A 20872-nucleotide genomic window follows, 5' to 3' on the forward strand; every position below is an offset into this window, starting at 1 on the left:
TTAAAGAATTAGTTTACCATTTTTGAAGAATTTTATTCTTATTGGAAGTCATAAGTCAAGACAGACAAAATATGGTTCTTTATTATAGTACTTGGTTGGAAGTACTAGATCAGTCCTTGAAGGGGAATAAATAGAGCTGTATGGACTTCAGTGTTGCTCCACTAATGGAGTCAAATAAAGATCTAATCTAGCCAGATGTGAGACAGGTGTTGCCCACATGTTCATGAACAAACAAAGCATTTCTGACACAATTCAAAGCAGATGATCACCTCTGCCATCACAACCAGACATAGTACAGGGAAAGTGCAGAATTAATTAAAGTGCACCTAGCAAGTATATGAACACTTGTGACAGGGAGAGATCAGTGCTCGAAGTTCCTGAAGGTAGGTGAAAACTTGTTTTCACAGATACATATTACCATTACAGCTTAGTAGGCTGGATCAGAGCTCAGGTGATAATGCATCCAGTAGCCTGTTGCAGACTTGCAGACACAAACAGTCCCTTTGTTCTGACAGGAAAAATTCTTGTCCTAGACTTACACGGTCATAAGATGCTACTCTTCAGCTTCCTAGGATCCCTGAATGTATTTATCTCCAATAATACATAGACCTAAAAAAAAAAAAAAAAAAAAAAAAATCATCCGCTTTCTTTAGCCATCATAATGAACAGCAACTCTAAATAAACACGATCATGAATATTTACATTTGGATTATTTCCTTAATTTATATAACCAGCCTAAAAGACGGAGTGATTCTTCCGTTTCTTTGAGCATCTAGAGAGATTAGTAATTATCATACTATTAACTTCGGGCTCATCTGTTTTAACCATCTTCTACTATAAAGTTATAGATATTTCCATTATGTTAATAATACAATGTATGATTATAAGTCTACCATTGTGACTCTAGGCTTAGACACATATTAGTGGATGACTCCTTAAAATCATACTTATTTTTACTGCTGTCTCAAAAAATTATCTTCCCGGTGTGGTTAAAAAGCTACACATATACCACTTAAGTTGTATCACAAATAAACTGGAGGAGTGGATATTGAAAAGACTTTTTCAGAATTTTAATATGCATAGAATAAGTTAATTTTTGCTTGCTGAAGAATGGCCATTACTGGAAAATAGGGTTACTGGTGTGTGTCACAGAAAGACACTCGATAGAACTGGAAGTCTATTCACGTGCCATACCAAATTTAGGACCTGAATGTGAAAAGCTTTAATGCAGTAACACATGGCTTAATCTTCATATACATTCTGCTCATGACTTCCCTGCAAAGACCAGCGATAAGAGTGCTAACTAATGCCAAATGCAGTTGGTATTTAGAGTTTTGAAAGGCTGTTTTGTAGCAGTCACCAAACACCCAGCAGATGGTAATAGCTTTTAATCACTTGCTAAGGAAACAGTGAAAGTAGAGAGGTAAAAGTCTGGATGGGACTTTAGATCCTATCAATAAAATCATAAGTTTTAAACAGGCAGCCATTTGCACCTTAATATATGTTTATAATCTGCTGAATATGAGCATAACGTAAACAAAGAGATAAATAAACTAGTAAATATACGATCAATTTTACATTAAAGTATCAATAAAAATTCCAGTATTCTGTTATGGAAAACAAACCTGACAAACCAACAACAAACAAACCAAAGACCAACAACAGTTATTTTAGTAGAGTGATTTATTTTAACAATCCATGTGTAAGTTTTGTTATCTATTTGACTTCACTGAGTAGGAATATTCATTGGTTATATTTTAGATATTCCCAAATAAAGGTTCCATCCTTTTAAAAGACATTCAAAGCATAATATAATAGTTCTAAGGATATATTCATTTACTACTATTGTCTGTTCCATGTCATATTAATATCACTGGATCGTGATAATTCAATGAAAAAAATTCAGTAAACAAATTGTTTTGATGAAATCTTATTTATATTTATTTCTAATACTAACACATACATTATTGCTATGTCAAGAGTGGGAATTGAAACACCCACAAACAAGAATGAGAACTGGCAAAAAATTAAGGCTTCTTTTATACAAAAGAATTTAGCTTTTAACTAAAACTGCTGAATTCTTATAGTTTCATTCTCCTCCAAATATTTAGCTGGAATCAATGAGTGTAAGTCATTTAGAGGCAGTTGAACCTGTACAACACACTGTTCAGATTAATAATCCCTTCTCTTTTCATTATGAAAAGAACAGAGTACTTTTATCTTTCACAGACATAATATGAGAAAAAAAGATGTGGAAATCTCACATACATTGCCGTGAGGACAATAAAAGTATCTCACAGAAACACAGAATGAATGAGAAGACAGCATTAGGATAAAACCTAATCTATTTTAGAAATTTACTAATTTGATGCTAGATAAAAGGCCACAAACTCTGCTTTATCATTCCCAGTAAAGTCAATGAAATGCTATACATGTCTTGGCCCATTTTAATGCAGTTATGACAAATATAAGTACGCATCTAATGCTATCAATGCACAAAACCCCTCTTTACCCTTCCATGACTTTGAAGTTCATTCAGCAACTATGAGATTCTTTAAATATGTTAGAAGATGTAGCACCATGTCTTAATTGATATGATCATATACTGGTTGAACGAAATCAAGTTCTTTAAACTTCAGAGAGACCGTGATATTATTAAGGAGGAAGCTTAGAATCATATAATCATGAAATGGTTCAGGTTGGAAGAGACCTTAAAGATCATCTAATTCCAACCCCCCTGCCATGGACAGGGACACCCTCCACTAGATCCCATCCAACTTGGCCTTGAACACTGCCAGGGAGGGGGCAGCCACAGCTTCTCTGGGCAACCTGTGCCAGGGCCTCACCACCCTCACAGTAAAAATCTTTCTACTCTCTTTCATTTGAAAACTTTTATGCCTCGTCTGATCACTACACTCCCTGATAAAGAGTCCATCCCCATCTTTCCTCTAGCCCCCTTTAAGTACTGGAAGGCCACTATAAGGTCTCCCCGGAGCCTTTTCTTCTCCAGGTTGAACAATCTGAACTGTCTCAGCCTGTCCTCACAGGGGAGGTGCTCCAGCCCCTTATCATCTTCATGGTCCTCCTCTGGACCTGTTCAAGCAGGTCCATGTTCTTATACTAGGGGCCCCAGAGCTGAACACAGTACTTACTGTAATTTTGTTGAACTGATCAGGTCTCTTCTGATGAAGAATTAAGCTGCTCAACACTGGTGATGTAAAACAGCATTGACAGTACAAGACTAGTGTTTTAACCTAGAATACTAGCTAATATATGCGGTAGGGATTTTTTTTTGTTTCTGGTCTCAGCTGAAGCTCTATTGGACCACAAAAATTAATTTGCCATTAATCTTATGCATACTGTCTATCATAAACATTTCTGAGGCATAGATATGCAGAAAATATTAAAATACTAGAAAATTAAGTCCTGCGATTATATGGAATAATAGACAGATATTTCAAATTTAGTAATATAACCTATTTGATTTCATATGTATTTCATAAGACATATTCAACCTTCCTGGTGTCCTATTTACTTTTAAAAACAATCTGGGTCACTGATGCCAGTTGTCCTGGTTTTGGCCATGATAGAGTTAACTTTCTTTCTGTTGTAAGGGAGCACAGCTAGAGGGCCATGTCCCAAGTGACCATTGGAGTATTTCATATCATGTGATGTCATGTTCAGTGTATACAGGAGGACACAGGCTCTCTCTCACACACATCATTTTTGGTTTTACAGGTCGGCGTGGTGGGATTCTCTGGTGCGGTTGTATCACTGCTGTACAGAGTGGGCTGCGTACCTGTCACTGCAGTCAGTAAGCCACTGCTGCATTTTACCCATTTTGGTTTTACATTTGTGTTTTGCTGATTAAGGATACCAATTAAACTCAGACACCACAGTGAAGAGAGTAGGTGTATTTTACTGGTGATAACCAATGTAACAGTGTAATACAGAAAACATGCAGTAAGAAAAGGCAGAATAGTGCATTTAAAGCAACAAACAGGAAAATACAGGGTAATGCATCAGATCATTACTACATGAGAAAGAGAATAATAATTAAGAAAAATACATCACCACTTGCACACGTTACCATCATCCAGCCCTGCAGTGGCTGGGCAGCCCCGGTTACAGCGAGGGTTTGGAGAGCCTGTCCCGGCAAGGGGGAAATCCTACACGGTGCGTCCCCCATAGGTGAGGCTGACAAAGTCGCTGTGAGCGGATCCAGCCTTATATACCAGAGATCGACAAGCCAAAAGAGCTGGCACCTTTGTTTTGAGCAGAGAATTTCTGGTTTCATTCTCCTGTTGGATTCCACCCAAAGCCTGGCCAGGGCTCGGGGAGGGGAGACCAAGGGAGTTTCTAACAAGGCCAAACACTTGGGTTCTCAGCCTTGAACAAGGCTAAACAAGGGAAGTTGGATACATTCTCTCCTCACTCCTGATTCTGTCTAAGCTGCATCTTTCACTAGCGAGTTTACATACTTTGTTAATGATTACATACTAAGTTAGCAGCTTTGGCTTGGGGCCTGCTGTTCAGGCTTCAGTATTTCAATGCTTTAGCACTTTTTAGATCAGCATAAGTGGGTTGTTATAACTTAGTACAATACCTACTAGCACAATGGTTATCAGTTATAAAATATACAGGATTCATCTATAGGTCAACTCTGGCTTGGGCCGGTTGTCCAAGCCTTAGCACTTAAATTTGTCACTGTTGTGTCTTGTTACTATTAGCATTTTTTTTTTTTTTAAATTCAACCTACGAATTTTCTACTTTTTGTCCCTCCCATATTTCATCGGGGACGGGTGAAGGGGGAGGTGAACAGCTGGCCATGTGGTGACTGGCTGCCAGCTTAGTTCAAATCACACCAGTCCAAATCTCTGCTATTACTGATATTGTAACTGTTCTGTGTAACACACATGATATTACTAATTCTGGATAGGGCAAAAATTAAGGTCCTAAAGCAATTAGAAAATTTGGCTAATCAAAAAGTGATCACAACAGGAGGAGTAAAGTATAGGTTTCAGTCTTGACACTAAATTCTATCTTCAGTAGTTTCAGTCAAGTACTTAGCATCATTGTTGTGTTAATTATTGTATGTGTGTTTGTGTTAAAGTTCAATTAAAAAAAATTATTTATTATGCAGTGCCTGGTACAGCTGATACCAAAAGCTTTTATCTGAAAGTCAATAGCTCTGATTTAGTACAACAACCAACACGAATTTCATATTTCTATCTTTCTATTCTCTGGAGTACTTCCTGTATTTTATTTTGTTTTATTTTATTTTTTTTACTGATAAGAATGAATCTCTTTATATCAAAAATGTCTATTGTAGATTTTTAAGTCATATTACTCTGGTTGTTATTTTTTTCTGTAAAGAAATGAAAAATATAGTACACATTAACAAAGTAAAGCATATAGCTTTTAATCAATATTAAAATGCACGGTTTTACATTGCGTTAAGGTTCATATTTGTATGCTAATAGTAACAAACTAAGTTTAATCTGAAAAACCAAGTTAATATATGGGAGCAACCTTCAGGGTAAGGAAGATGAATACATAGACATGAAAATAAATCTGGAAAATCCCCAAAGAATGTGCAAAAGTAAAGAAATTCGAGTCTCACAGTTTTAACTGAGACTGAAGAAAAGGAAAAGATGAACAGGTCCTTAATGTTTGCAATGTCACACGAGTTTTCCAGTATGAAATGTCCAAGGAAAGCATGACCATAGGTATTTATTTATTTTGTTTCTATCTAAATTCATTGGAAAAAATGCAGTGTTTATACATTCAGTTATAAAAGTATTTTCTGATCATCTGCATGAGACTTTAATCAATTCTATAGTAAAAAATAGAGGGGGAAATGGAAATTAAAAATAAAATGTTGCATTTTAAAATCTGATGACAATTTGACTCAGGTTGCATGCTTATAGGCACAGTCTTTTTCAATACCTAATATTAAGATACCTTCTGAATTTTAATAAACCACATGCATCACATTTCCTTCAGATTTTGATACTCATTTAAATCAAAACCTGGTATAAATTTGAAATAATACTTAGTACAAATGATACTTGAGTTTGACTATGAATAACCTAGGTGCAAAATGATATAATGTATTCCTAATGTATAAAACCCAGATTATTTAGCTTGTTTGTTAGCCTCAGCTTAAACTCAGAAATATCATCAATGTACATTTCACTAATGTACATGTGATGTTAAATGTCTTTGCTTTCTGTCATGTCTTAACCCTAGACAGCAGCTAAGCACCTCATAACCCTCGCCCATTCCCCCACAATGGGATGTGGGAGAGAATTGGAAGAGGAAAATTGGGAAAATTCTGGGTGAGGTAAAACAAAAGCTGTGCATGTAAGCAAAGCAAAACAAGGAATTCATTCACCACTTCTCATCAGCAGGTGGGTGTGCAGCCATCTCCAGGGAATCAGGGCTCCATCACACACAGTGGTTATGTGGGAAGACAAAGTTCATAACTCTGAACATCCCCCCTCTTCCTCCTTATTCCCTCAGGTTTATATGCTGAGCATGATGTCATATGGTACGGAATATCCCTTTGGTCAGTTGGGGTCAGCTGTCCCAGATGTGTCCCCTCCCAAATTCTTGTGCACCCCCAGCCTACTCTCAGGTGAGGTGTGTGAGGAGCAGAAAAGGCCATGACTCTGTGTAAGCACTGCTCATCAATAATGAAAACACCCCTTTATTATCAATATTATTTTCAGTACAAATCCAAAACATAGCCTCAAACTATCTACTATGAAGAAAATTAACTCTATCCCAGCCAAAACCAGCACACTTTCATTATGGAATCATAATATTATTATTAATATTATTTTTAAAAAGTTTAAAAAACCACAAATGTACCCTAAATCTTTGATTACTTGTACTGTGATTATTAGAAAAACACATTAGATTGCACTGTTTAAGGGCGTAAGTAAATTTAAAAAAAAAAAAAAAAAAAGTAAAACTCTGAAGGACTTTTTAATTGCCCTTATAAAATGCTCCTTTTTTTAATTATAAACTGGTATTACTGGCTAAGTAAGTAAAATGAGTCTTATGCCATGCTGCCTTACACACCATGAAACTATGCAGAAGTCAAAATTGAAAACTCAAATATTACTCTTAGACTAATCCTTGGAAGATACTTGAGGTTTCTCTATAGAAAGAATCAAAATAGTGCCATATTGTAAGCAGGCCCAAATATTTATGAAATTACACCTCAAGCCTAATTCTTTATTTATTATATTGCCTTATGGGATAACTGAGGATATAACAGGTCTTGATCTCTAAACCTCCATTTGCATCAAAATCAAAGTAATATTCCTGCTTATTAAATTCAGTATTAATTTCAGTCAGATGTGCTGAGTGAAATTCCTTCATTAGAATGGCTTGGAAACCATTCTTCTTCTTGCCCACTTCATCTTTTCCTCCAGTGTTCCTTTCCAATCTGGCAACTGTAATTGGTTGTCAGGTCACAAAGCAAATATTCTTTGTTCATCAGTTCTACTAAGGCTTACATTTTGGATTTTCAGCAAGAAAAACCAGCTATTCTTGGGAGTTTTCCAGTCTCAGACTCTGTCACAGACATGCCAATGCCTGTGACTCCCCTCCTATCAACCTTAATCTGTAGAACTGCACCCAGTGCGCACAACCTTTCCCTCCCAATGGGCCACCATCCTGGGTACCAGAGCAACCTCTTTTCCAGAATATAGTATACTGTGATGCTCAGTACATTGTGAGGGAACAGTTCTACAATTTACGCAAGTAAGAATCAGTTAATAACATATTTTAAGGTATAGAGAATTTTTCTTGAATAGAAACATAAGAAAATTTGTTTTCAAACTGGTCATATTTGCATGTATGCATTTGATCATGATCTAGACCTCAACTAGCATCCAATTTACGTAGTTACATACCAGACACAAAGAACAACAAAAAAACCCAACCCCAAACCAAACATTAATTTGACATCACTTGCAACTGCTACCTAGAAATACACTGCTCATAGTGCAAGATGCAAATATCAATGTTCAAAATTATACACATTTGGGGGCATTCAACTTCCCCTTCCAAGACATACAAGCAGAATATCACTGTTCCATCTGGCTAATCTGCCAAAAGAAGGCACTTCAGTTAAGTTGATTGCCTGAAAAATATGCTATATCAGTGCCAGCTTGGTCACATTTGTCCTATTTATTTTTCTCCCTTTCTCAGACGAGCAATGAAAGACCATGGGAAAAAAAAAAAAAAAAAAAAAAGAGGTTTCAGATGCCTTTCAATTCCCTCTTGAAGTAAACATGACATTTTTTGTAGCTCAGTGTAGTCTGGCTGCTTGTCATGTTCCAATTAGTGAAGCAGATGTGAAAGTCTTATTATCATCACCTGAGTCTTCCATTAAGCTTGAAATGGATAACTATGCAGGAGTTTATATTTCTGGTTTGGGTTTTTTTGTTTGTTTGTTTTCCCTAGACATATATTAATTTTTATTATATATTATGTCATTTTAACTTTACAAATATTCTTCTGCTTCTACTTTTACTGCTCCTGGACAAATTTGTGTTATTGGTAAGTTAATGGCAGTTTTGTCATAATCATGAGTGGGAATAGAAGTAGTTCCTATAGTGTGATAATTATTTTAAACAGAATCTTAATATGTAACAGAAAGTACTCTATTGCTATATTATCACTTCATTCATTTTCCATAAGATATATTGATTAAAATGTATTCAATCCATTTTATGTGTCAGTTTCAAATAATTTAATTATCAGAGTTCTTCCTCGTAATCTGCAAAGCCTTACACATACCCAAGAGATTGTTAATTTTTTAATGCTTTTTAGCACCCTAGTCTGATGATTTCACAGGCTGTTTGAGTACAGAATAAGTCTTTAACTAAAGTACTGTGTATGGGGGACTATGACCTTCTGTGACAGTGTGCTCCCCACCCCCAAACTGACCTGTATTGGCTGTAACCCTGCTCAAGTGATAACCACCAATGGTGGCGGTAATGGATGAATCTGGTCATGTGTATTTAGGGGAGAAAGATAACAACACAATAGCCAAGGGCTAATTTGAGCAATGCACCCACCTAACTACAGTGCCGGTCAATGTTCTAGCCAAATTTGGAAGCAACTAACATCCGTAGTCAGTAAGCAAATATGTATAAGTCAGTTCTCTTACTCTATAAATAGTGGACGGCCCAAGGCCTGCTGAGGTCTCCTGCATGGCAGCTGGCTTCATGCCAGGATTTCCCCTTGAGTAGGGACACCTCTCAAGGTTGCTTCTCAAGGTTGAGAGATTCCTTGCCGCAACAGATATAAGTAATTCATAGCATGCTAAACTTTGAAATCCTAACTAAGTGTTATAAAGGATTGATTGCACATGTATAATCTTTTAGACATAGACCATTGACCAAATCTGGGACTAGGACTGGGTTCAGATGCACTTAAACTCTTCTCTGAGGAGTTCAGAAGCAAGGGGGTTCTTTCTGAACCTCATGACTCAAAGGGTGGATCTCCTTCACAGTTTTGTCTGACCCTGTCCTCTGCTCAGTAAATAATCAAGTGTACTTTGCCATTGAATTAAACCACTGTGGCATTTACTATCAAACTTTGTTAAGTAGTTGGTTATATCAATAAACATGTTGCTGCTTCTCTTACAAATTAAATTCATCACTCCAGCTGTGACACTTCCATCCCCACCAGGGCTTTATTAAGACTAGAAAGATTCCTGTTATTTAAAAAGTGGTACAACAGCCACAGCAACACAATATTGTCTCTGTTCATAGTCTAATTTCCAGTGAGTGGTTTGGCATATTAAAAAACTCTAGCAAATAGATTATTAAACTTTATATTGCAGGCAACAATAGGGCAGTAACAAGATTCAAAGAAGAGACAGATCTAGCCATCAATGCAAGGTTAGTTGCCACGTTGATGAAAGGACTGTAAGAGGTCAAGATAGAAACAGAGAACTGCATTAGTTTTATCACAGTCTAACCTAACACTTAACAGATAGAAATAACCACAAAGCTTTCCACAGAAAATAAATGAAAAAGAAAGAGAGAGAGAAAGAGTGAGAGAAAAAGAGAAAGAAAAAGAGAGAGAAAAAGTGAGAGAAAAAGAAAAAGAAAAAGAAAAAGAAAAAGAAAAAGAAAAAGAAAAAGAAAAAGAAAAAGAAAAAGAAAAAGAAAAAGAAAAAGAAAAAGAAAAAGAAAAAGAAAAAGAAAAAGAAAAAGAAAAAGAAAAAAAAAAGAAAAAGAGAAAAAGAAAAAGAGAAAAAGAAAAAGAGAAAAATTTCCTTCAGCAAGTACAGACAATGTATCTGCATCTCTCTATTGTCTGTGGAGAGAAGCTGTGGAACTAATTTAGATAAGATGCCTTGTGTTTTAAGCAGCTACAGTGAAAGGAATCTTAGTGAATGCTGAATAAATTTACTCAGTGCTAAAGGGAAAAGAGAAGAAAAAAGTGGTCAGAGATTGCTGTGATACCTCACAATAATATCTGCTGGCATAAAAAAAGAAGAATGAGAAGAATAAAGAGGGAATAACAAAGGATGAAGAAGTCAAGAGAAATTAAACTTATAAAGAATAACTACTCAGACTGTGTAGACATTCTGGCAAATTTATCACCTTTAATAACATTAATCAATGTAATAATAGTTTCAAATAAGGTAATGTGAAATAACACATAACAAACACACTATACTTACACCAGTGGATAAATTCAATAGTCTATATAATCTGAACTTTTTTTTCCAACAATATGCATAAGCAATGCCTAGGCTAGAAAAAAGCGAGCCAAAGAAGCATAATTTTTCCAAGTACCGTCCAGAAATTTGTGGCTTCCTGAACCAAAGTGATTTCTAAGAATTTAGAAAGCTTCAATAAATTTATTCACTGGACTTGTCCAGTCTTTCCTTAAAGCTAAATATGCTTTCAGTGGTCTCAGCATCCTGATAGAAAGTGTTCCATAGCTTGTAGCTTTGAGTAAATATCTCATAGAATTCTACAAAATTAAAGTTGAAAACAGTTCAACCTCCTGCTCAAGGCAGGGCTAAGCTCAAGATACAGTCTCCTTTTGTGTTACCTATTAGTTTCATCTGATGTCCCATAGTTTTTCCATAGGAAGAGACAGGGGAAAAGTGGTCCATTCTCACCATCTCTGGACTGGTCATAAAAGCCCTCTGTCTTCTCTTCTAGATTTTTTTTTTTTTTTTTTCTACTGAAGACTTTCTAACCTACTTATAACTCACCTGTTTGTTTTCCTACTTTTGAATAATTTTCTTGCCATTCTCTGGAACTTTTACAATAGGTTTGGGTTTTTTTTTTCCCCTAATACTTTATTTTCTGTATTCTTTTTGAGACTGAAGGACAACCCCACCCCCCCACCCCTCTTAGTATTCAAGAAGTACCTTGGATTTATGCAGAGAAATAATCATGTTCCAACATTTAGGAAAATCCAACAAAGTTTCCTCATTGCTACTAACCAACTTATAGCATGAATGCATGATATTATACTGTTTTCATAAAAATACATAATATTTGATAAATTTCAGGCATATTTGTATGATCTGAACTTTTCTAGCTCCACTCCTTGTTGGGAAAATCCTTCTGGAAACTGCCTTTGAGTCACTGAAAGAAAGAGATGAAGACTTTTAATATAATAACAGCTACCAATAGTGCTTTAAGCCTCATGATATAGTATCAGACCAAAATACAGTGTGGTTGTGAACTCAGATAGTTTCTATTTCAGATTTACTCTCCCATGTGCTTCTTCAAAGTTATAAAAACCTGTTATCATCACGAGTAAATGTGAACAGTGCTGAAAGTGATTTAGAAATCACTGAGGCAGTTTTTTCAGCTGTTTTGGCATGATTTTGTGATTTTACTGCTCTTGTCCTTAAGCCTCATGCTCTGCTTGTTTTTTAGTACTATACTGAATAAATGAATATCATGGTATAAAGGTGCAAGCCACATGAAGTCATAAACAGTGATTTCCTCATTATTCCTTTTCCCAGACAAATTTTTAATAATGTATTATGCTGTTATTTTCACCAAAACAGTAAATCTTCATTAATTGTTCAATCTGAAACTAATATATCGTTTTAAAGAAAAATTTTAAGAGGGCTTTTATGAAATTAAGATATTAAGCTGCTAGGTTATACTTACAATAAACATTGTCACTAAATGCAATAGAAACAATGACTTGCATGAATTTTTAATTTATTACATTTTCAAATCAAAACATGCAGTTAAAAAAATCATGCTACTTTTCCTTTGAAAAATTACTAAATTGTATTATTCCAGTTCAGTACTGTGTCATCAATTTATTAAGTTACCATTACATCTATCACTAGGGCCTCTACTGGATGTGACAGTTACATTTCCCTATTCTAGTTGAATGCTTTCTCCACAGCCCACGAAAACACTGTAGCAATTGCTGATCAGCAAGTAAATATTCAGCAAGTAAACACTCTCAGATAGTGCCTAACTGAGAATGAGTGAACAACGTCAGCTGAAACTGACTCTAAGGAAAGCATGTTCATAGGGGCTTGATCAGATGTGCTTGTTAATTCTAATCCTGACTAGATCATTTATTTCTGAAAGAGTTAGTAATAGCAGATAGTAATTTTTCCACAGTTAAGGAAAGTGAAAGGGGTCAGTTTCTCATTAAAAAAGAAAATTAAACAGAGCAGATTTAAAACAGTTTTTCACCTTTTTTATCATTTTGGAGAAATTACTTCCAAGTTAAATAATTTATGTAGAAAATGTATTATTTTTATCCTGTATAGACAAAGAATGCCTTCATATGATACATTCCCAATAACAAATGAAAACATATTAAGACTCTTTTAGGCTACACCATGAACAAACATGCTGTAACATTAGGTCTATTTAGGAAAGAAACACCTCTTTTCATCAAAGTTGCTTCTAGACCACAGAGTAGGTTCCATACCAGAAAAGTATTAAAGTAAAAATATGTTTTACTGAGGTGAAATTGTTCAATAAAAGTATTGATCATCTTGCTATTATGGGTCAAAAGAGTGAAAAAATAATGAGAAAACTTCTTTAATATAGTTTTATTTTACATAGATTTTTAAAAACAATTTTCATAATCCATAACTCAATTAAATTTACTAATGATTAAACCATGTTTCATATAAAAACATCTGAATGTTAGAAGTTGAACTGCATGTAGAGATTAGGTTAAAACTTCATTCTGAGGCAGATAGTAGATATGTGACTGTTGTATATTTTTAGAGATGAGAACCAGTACTTTATTTATTTTTGTGAACTAGGGTAGGATCTAAGGATCTTTTCTACCAGAGATACAGTTTAACATGTAAATCCATAGTAATCACCTTTAAATCCCATTATGCTTCATGCAAAAAAACAGTATTCAGAGACTATCTGAACTGTCTTACAGGCCTATGTGGGGTTGTTTATACTCCTAGAATAATAGAATCAAAGAATGGTTTGGACTGGAAGATTGTGTAGCCCAACTACCTCCTCCCCAAAACCCCAGAGGCTGCACCTGATGTCTATGGCCACAGACTTCTTTCACTAGATCAGGTTGCTCAAAGCCCAATTCAACCTAACCTTGAACACTTCTGCTGATGGCACATCTACAACTTCTCCAGGCAGCCTGTTCCAGCACCTCACAATTCTCACAGCAAATAATTTATTTCTTACATCCGCTCTCACAATAAAGAATTTATTTCTTATATTCAATCTAAACCTACCTTCTTTCAGTTTAAAACTGTTGCCCCCTGTCACTACAGGTCCTAGTAAAATTTCCTTCTCCACTTTTCTTACAAGACCCCTTTTATATTGATAGGCCACAATAAGGTCTCCAATCTCTTCTTTAGGCTAAATGACCTCTGCTGTCTCAATCTTTCTTCATATGGTATAAAAAATTCTCATGATGATTATCTCTAGACATAAGACCAATTAAATCAGATTAAAACCATCATAATTTCTAGAGAAAAACACAAAAAGCAATAAGTCTGTTGGAGTCCGGTTATGCACAATGACAGACCTGTGCACACTCAAAAGAATTCACTCACATAAAAGTAACAACCAACTATCAATCCTGACTACTGAAATTTGGCATCTGTGAAAAATTTTATGCTTTGAATATCTCTGAATCTGTAAAATGGAAAGAAAAATAATTTTTGTTAGAGTTTTGAGAATTATTTGTATAAACAATTCCTCTTAAGTGAATTCATAAAAGTACAACAAAAACATCAGAATTAAAAATCAGTTTAAAAATATAAAAACTTTTAAAAAGATATGATTTCATAAGAAGTACTAAAGTGTTCATGAAATTTGATATAACCATGTAAAATTTCCTATGGTGTAAATGTTCAGTAAATATTTTAATTACATTGACGAACTAGGTCAAAACTGCAAAATTTGAACTCTCAATGAGATCCACCGAACTGAGTGATCCTCAGCAATACTGTAATCAAATACTTGTGTCTAGAAGGAAAGTAAGTGTTTGGTTGGTCTGTCTGAAATACAGAAATAATAATGCCCAGTTCTTATATTTATAAAAACACAATGACACATGGGCAGAAGTGCTCTATATTTTGTAACAGCTAGATGTTAACTGTTCACTACTAATTAAAATGCAGACAAACTCTCACTTAGTTACAAGACTATGAATAACTGTGACACTTACCCAATTGCACCTTGACAGTTCACCATTTAATTTGAGCTGTGAATACCATTTTGTGAATTGATTGTTTTTCTTCTAGCTGCAAATAAATGCATAATGAGTGCTTTTATAGCTATTTATTACTTTAAATTTTAGTATTCAGTGTTTTGTCATTTAAAGTTCAGTGACACATGACCTAACATATTAAACAAAGCAGCTACGATATATGATTAAATACTTTCCCCAAGTGTCTTTCTACACTGATATATAGATATTTTAATTTATGGAATTATGTTAATGGTGAGTCAGACCTTTGAGTTTCTCTCTAGATCTTATGTCCATTTTTTTTTTTTTTTTCCACTGGGCCATTTGTTTTATTATGTGTGACCTGAGTAAGTGGTCACACTTTCTGCAGAGAAAATTACTGGAAATAAACATGATAAAATCCTGTTTTTTCTACACTTCAAATACCAAATAGCTAAAAGAGAGAGTGAAATAAATTATTTCTATTCCTATGCAGTACCCAAGGGCAACAGGAATTATATTTTTTAAAATATCCAGCCTTATGTCCTTGTCTCATTTCAGACAAATATTAGAGTATCTTTTCAGTAAAGAATTCTCAGAATGCTCTCACATCACCATAAATTATTTCTAAAGTCTACTTCAGTAAGAGTAGAAAGAGGTACATCTTATAATTCATATCCTCAAATACTACTTCTCCCCTTTTCAGACATAAGGTAAATATAGTTAAGCACTTAAAAGACAAATAGATTATCAATAAGTGCATATATACCTAGGACTTTGAGAAATAATGCTGATCTACTGAAAGGCTATTGTTGACTTTATATTGCACATAAAATATCTCATAGCTTAATCTTTCTTTAGCTATCAGCCTTCTACAACATGTTTTTGCTGTAATTCCACAGAGAATGACGCAGCTCTGAACGAAGCAATGTAATTCAGCCTAGATGAAGGCACCTAAAATCATGTTAAAACATGATGCAGCTACTCATACAGAGGCATTTAGTGTCAGTCAAAACCACACTGGTATCTAAGAATTGACAGTGAACGGGCAGTTATGAATTTGCAGCAAAGAAGCAGTGAGAGGTCTGTGCTCTGACAGGCACCTTAAGCGTGTAAAATGGCACTACACCCATGCTCAGGCAAATGAAAGCCTAGAAGGCTACTTTAAGGTGACCCACATCTCTCTGAGCTACATTAACTGTATTGATGCTCTTTTTGAACATCACCATGGCAAGAGTGAAGACAACTTGTGGTCAGGCATCTCATGCACATACAGAAGCCTTCATGCAGGCCTGCTCGTAAATGAACTGGAGGCAGTCTGATTCCCAGGCACATTAACTCCGGGCAGAGTTTACCCTCAACAAGCATTACCAGCAGAGAAAAGTTTTTCTTCCCTCCCTCCCATCTCCGCTTTCAAATCAGATGTATGGGGCAGCTAAGGAAGGACTGTACAATAGGTATTGATATTTGGAATTAATTCAAGTGTTTTAACTCTGCTTTAACTTTTCATCTTTTTTTTTTTTTTTTTTTTTTTTTTTTTTTTTTTTTCCCTGTTATGGGATACAGAGCTGCAGATAGCTCGTTTGTCAGGTAAAAATCAAAAAGATCTGGGCTGGGGTTTCAAAGAGAGTAAAAGAGTTTCATAACCACTAGTTCTTCTAAAGATTTGGTCAGCATAGTGAAAAACAGCAAAAGTAGTAACAAAAATTTACAGTCTATTGAAAACATTGTAATAGATTTTTGGGAATTAAAACCAAAAGTAAATTAAACAACAAAAAGATTTTTACATGCTGCTTAGGTTGATTTTACCATGGGAAGAAAAATGAAAAATAAAACAGGGGTTGAGTTCTTCTCTATTAAACAATGAATTCCAAAGTGGATATAGTCAAAGGTATTTGAAGGTTACCAGAGCACTACAGATGTTATGTTGAATTTTTAACTCAGATCATATATTCTTCAATATTGTATAAACATAATTATATTCCTAGAAGAGAATTGCATCTAAACACATGCACTCAGAACAAAGGTAAGATAATATAAAATGTTCAAAAGCTGCTTTAAAGTGGTTAATTATAATTGTTTCTAATTTCCGCTGGAATCAGTGGAACTTATTGGTCAGATCATATACATAGAATTTCCATCGTAATGCAAGAGTTAAACAGAAGAAAAAAAACCCCTTATTTTCACAATGACCCTGTATACTGAAGTTAATTCAAAGCAATATTCAAGAGATATGCATATTACCATGGCCAACAACACACCAACTTATTTTTCTATTCCCTAGTTATTCAGGAATAGTAAAATGCATATTAGTATGGAGATTTTTTGCAATGGGGCACACAATTTTTGCTAATGAAGCAAGTCTGTCAGAGAAACAGAGATGGAAAAAAGGGTAATCGGATCTTGCTTGAAAACCTTCAGTTTAAATTGTGGTCTAGAACTGACACGTTCTGTCAATATTTACAGAAAGATTTATTGCTATGCCATATATGCTCAGAATGACACATAATTTTGTACCATAATAAAATAAATTGCATGATATTATTATTATTATTATCCTATTTTGTGTGTTTAAAGTACAAGAGGGTGTTTGTTTTTTTTTTTTTAATTATATAAAATTTACAATTATTTACAGGTTTTGATCTGGTTTCATTGAAAATAAACAGATCATTATAAAAACTGTGAAAGCTCATTATTATTTGCATAAGTGAAAACTAGGTAGTGAAGCTAAGAAAGGTATGTTACTGCCTATGTAGACCACATATTTTGCTTATTTTTATAGTATTAGAACATAAATTATAAAACAAATAATAACAAAAGACAATTACAAATACACATATTTAGTATCTATGCCCTGCTAAATACCCACATTATATTTCATTCACAAAGACATGTTCAGAAATAAATCACAACAAAAACTTTTGAAATAAGGGGAGGTTAATTTAGTTAACACAGTGGGCCTCATGAGGGCTTTATGTTTCAACATTTTTAGTGTCAATATTGAAATGTTTTCATATGATAGGCAGGTGAATATTTCTGTAAATTATTAACAGCTGTCAGGAACCTTGTCCCACCTTGATTCCTGTGTTCAGTTTTGGGCACCCCACTACAAAAAGGACATAGAGTTACTCGAACATGTCCAGAGAAGGGCTACAAAGCTGGTCAAGGGTCTGGAACACATGTCCCATGAGGAGCAGCTGAGGTAACTGGGATTGTTCAGTCTGGAGAAGAGGAGGCTGAGGGGAGACCTCATCACCCTCTACAGCTCCCTGAAAGGAAGCTGCAGAGAGCCGCGTTTGAGCCTCTTTAGCCTAGTAGAAAGCGACAGGACAAGAGGGAATGGCCTCAAGTTGCACCAGGGAAAGTTCAGACTAGATATTAGGACGCATTTCTTTACGAACAGGTTGTTAGGCGTTGGAATGGGCTGCCCATGGAGGTGGTGGAGTCCCCATCCCTGGAAGTGTTCAAGAGTAGGGTCGATTTGGAGCTTAAGGATATGCTGTAGGTGGGAACTGTGCTAGGTGAACGGTTGGACTAGATGATCTCCAGGGTCCTTTCCAGTCTAAATGATTCTGTGATTCTGTGATTCTATGAATCTTCCTTCTAGAAGTACTTAATGTTTAAAGCCTATCTCCAGCATTTATCATGTTTTAAATATAATGTTGAATCTTGACCTGTACACACACAGTGGTAGGTATGTGCTTTATTTCCATTTCCTTTTGATTTTTTTGCCTTGAAATAATAAACAGAAAGGATACCTAATTCTGAATATAAACTGAGATCTGTCATATATGCTTAGAAGGGAAATTAGATAATTTCAGGAAATCCTTGGAATTTGCTTGTCTGAAATCTGTAATATCAATCAACCACATGGCAAATAGTTGCATTCCCTCCTCTGCTTCTGTTTCTATTTCTTTTTTACTGAAGTTTTATTCTCACTGAAAAAAATTCATATGAAAACTTGGAACAAAATTATATTAAGGGACATCAATCAAATAAAGTGTGATGTTTCCTGAATGAAGCTCTCTGCTTCTAAAAGAAATGCCGGTAACATCTGCTGACCATCTGCAGATTCTCAGATTTAAAATTTGATGAGACCTTTTTCTTTCCCAATTATTTTTATGAAAATAACGAAAGCTTGTTTGGGACTGCCAGGCTATATTAACTGTGGTAATCCATAGCGAAGTTATCTGAAAATCTCTTTTTCGCTGTCCAATGTTATTAGCTGAAAAAACCTGAAGATGACCTTTTTTAGAGAAGAAATTTAAGATATGCACATGTGTAAAAATCTGTCTTTGATTTTAAGATGTTTTTCCACATTTCCCGAAGGAGATTTTGTTCTCAAAAGTACCTAATTAGAGTCTTGAATTTAATACTTACATCCAGGAGAGAATTTGAGTCAAACTTCTCTTTACTAGATCTTCGTGACTGGCCTCTTCTGTATAAGTTACTGTTGGGAATTGCAGGAAGCTTTGAGTGGCTGAATCCCTACTTATTATTTTGATCCAATCTTAAATATCTCTATAGTGTTTAGATAAGCTCTGCATACTTTGATTTCCAAATAATTACAGGGAAAAAAAAAAAAAAGTTCATTATGTGGTATCCTCCATAGTTTTTTATAGTGAATTTTATTAACAGCACTGTCATTTTGTCTTTATTTCTCCCTAGATCTGCTTCAATAAAGAAATAAACAACTTTTGCATATTTTTATTTTTAACTTTCAGATATTTACATATTTATACTATTGCTCTCAAGTCATAAGAAAATATATTACATAGTATGTAAATCTGACTATATTCTGATCTCTGTTACATCTGAAAAATAAATAACATAAGACTGCCTTACAATGCAAGCAACACTACAAGCACAAGATGTAAAAATGATTGAGAACTGGAGTTTATGAGAACACACAACTAAGGGGAATAGTGGCAAGCAAAAATTAATCAGATATGTTTGTGAGGAAACATAGAATAAATCTATGTAGCTTTCTCTTCTCTATCAGGCATATATAATTGTATTGTTTCAAAACTTGCTTGCTGGCTCAGTTCACAAATATGTTGAGGTCTTTGTAAGCTTGCTTTTTTGCATTTGTGAGCCATAACCATGAACTTACACAGTGCAGTCATTTGGAGTGTTGCTTAAAAATATTCTCTAAATCCAGCTTCATATAGGGGATGTCTATTGTTTGTAACACACAGTGTAAAGTGGATAATATCTAAATGTGAGGTGATTATATGAGGAGAGGAGAGGAGAGGAGAGGAGAGGAGAGGAGAGGAGAGGAGAGGAGAGGAGAGGAGAGGAGAGGAGAGGAGAGGAGAGGAGAGGAGAGGGGAGGGGAGAGGAAGAAAAGAAAAGAGAAGAAAAGAGAAGAAAAGAAAAGGAAAGGAAAGAAAAGAAAAGAAGAGAAAAGAAAAGAAAAGAAAAGAAAAGAAAAGAAAAGAAAAGAAAAGAAAAGAAAAGAAAAGAAAAGAAAAGAAAAGAGAAGAGAAGAGAAGAGAAGAGAAGAGAAGAGAAGAGAAGAGAAGAGAAGAGAAGAGAAGAAAAGAAAAGAAAAGAAAAGAAAAGAAAAGAAAAGAAAAGAAAAGAAAAGAAAAGAAAAGAAAAGAAAAGAAAAGAAAAGAAAAGAAAAGAAAAGAAAAGAAAAGAAAAGAAAAGAAAAGAAAAGAAAAGAAAAGAAAAGAAAAGAAAAGAAAAGAAAAGAAAAGAAAAGAAAAGAAAAAAATGTCTTTCAAAATTTCTGACTGTTAGACATAAAATTTTATAATCCCGAGGACCCCTTTTCTTTCTATATATCTGCACCCCTGCAAACATGTTATCACTGTTTCTCCTCCCCTACAGAGTATGAAAACTATTCCTTCTTCATGAAATTTTTTGAAACTCCTCTCTAAAAGAAGTCAAGTGAACAGGTTGCATTATAGGAAGACATAGTAGTTGTCTCGACAAGCTTTAAGAGTGTAACTGTTATATAACACTTGCTGTCCAGTTTACCCCTGGCTACTGTTTTGAAGAGAAAATGCTGAGTATGCTGAGGAAGAACACATTGTAAATTCATGTCTTGTCTCTATCAGCTGTTTTTGCTGATCATGGACAGTCAGTTGAGCATCTGTAAACACTGTTCAGTAACAGAGCTGGAAAGTGGATCTGAAGAATGAAAAAATATGTTGGCAATGAGAGAGATCTC

Source organism: Athene noctua, chromosome 3, assembly GCF_965140245.1.
Source record: "Athene noctua chromosome 3, bAthNoc1.hap1.1, whole genome shotgun sequence".
Lineage (NCBI taxonomy): Eukaryota > Metazoa > Chordata > Aves > Strigiformes > Strigidae > Athene > Athene noctua.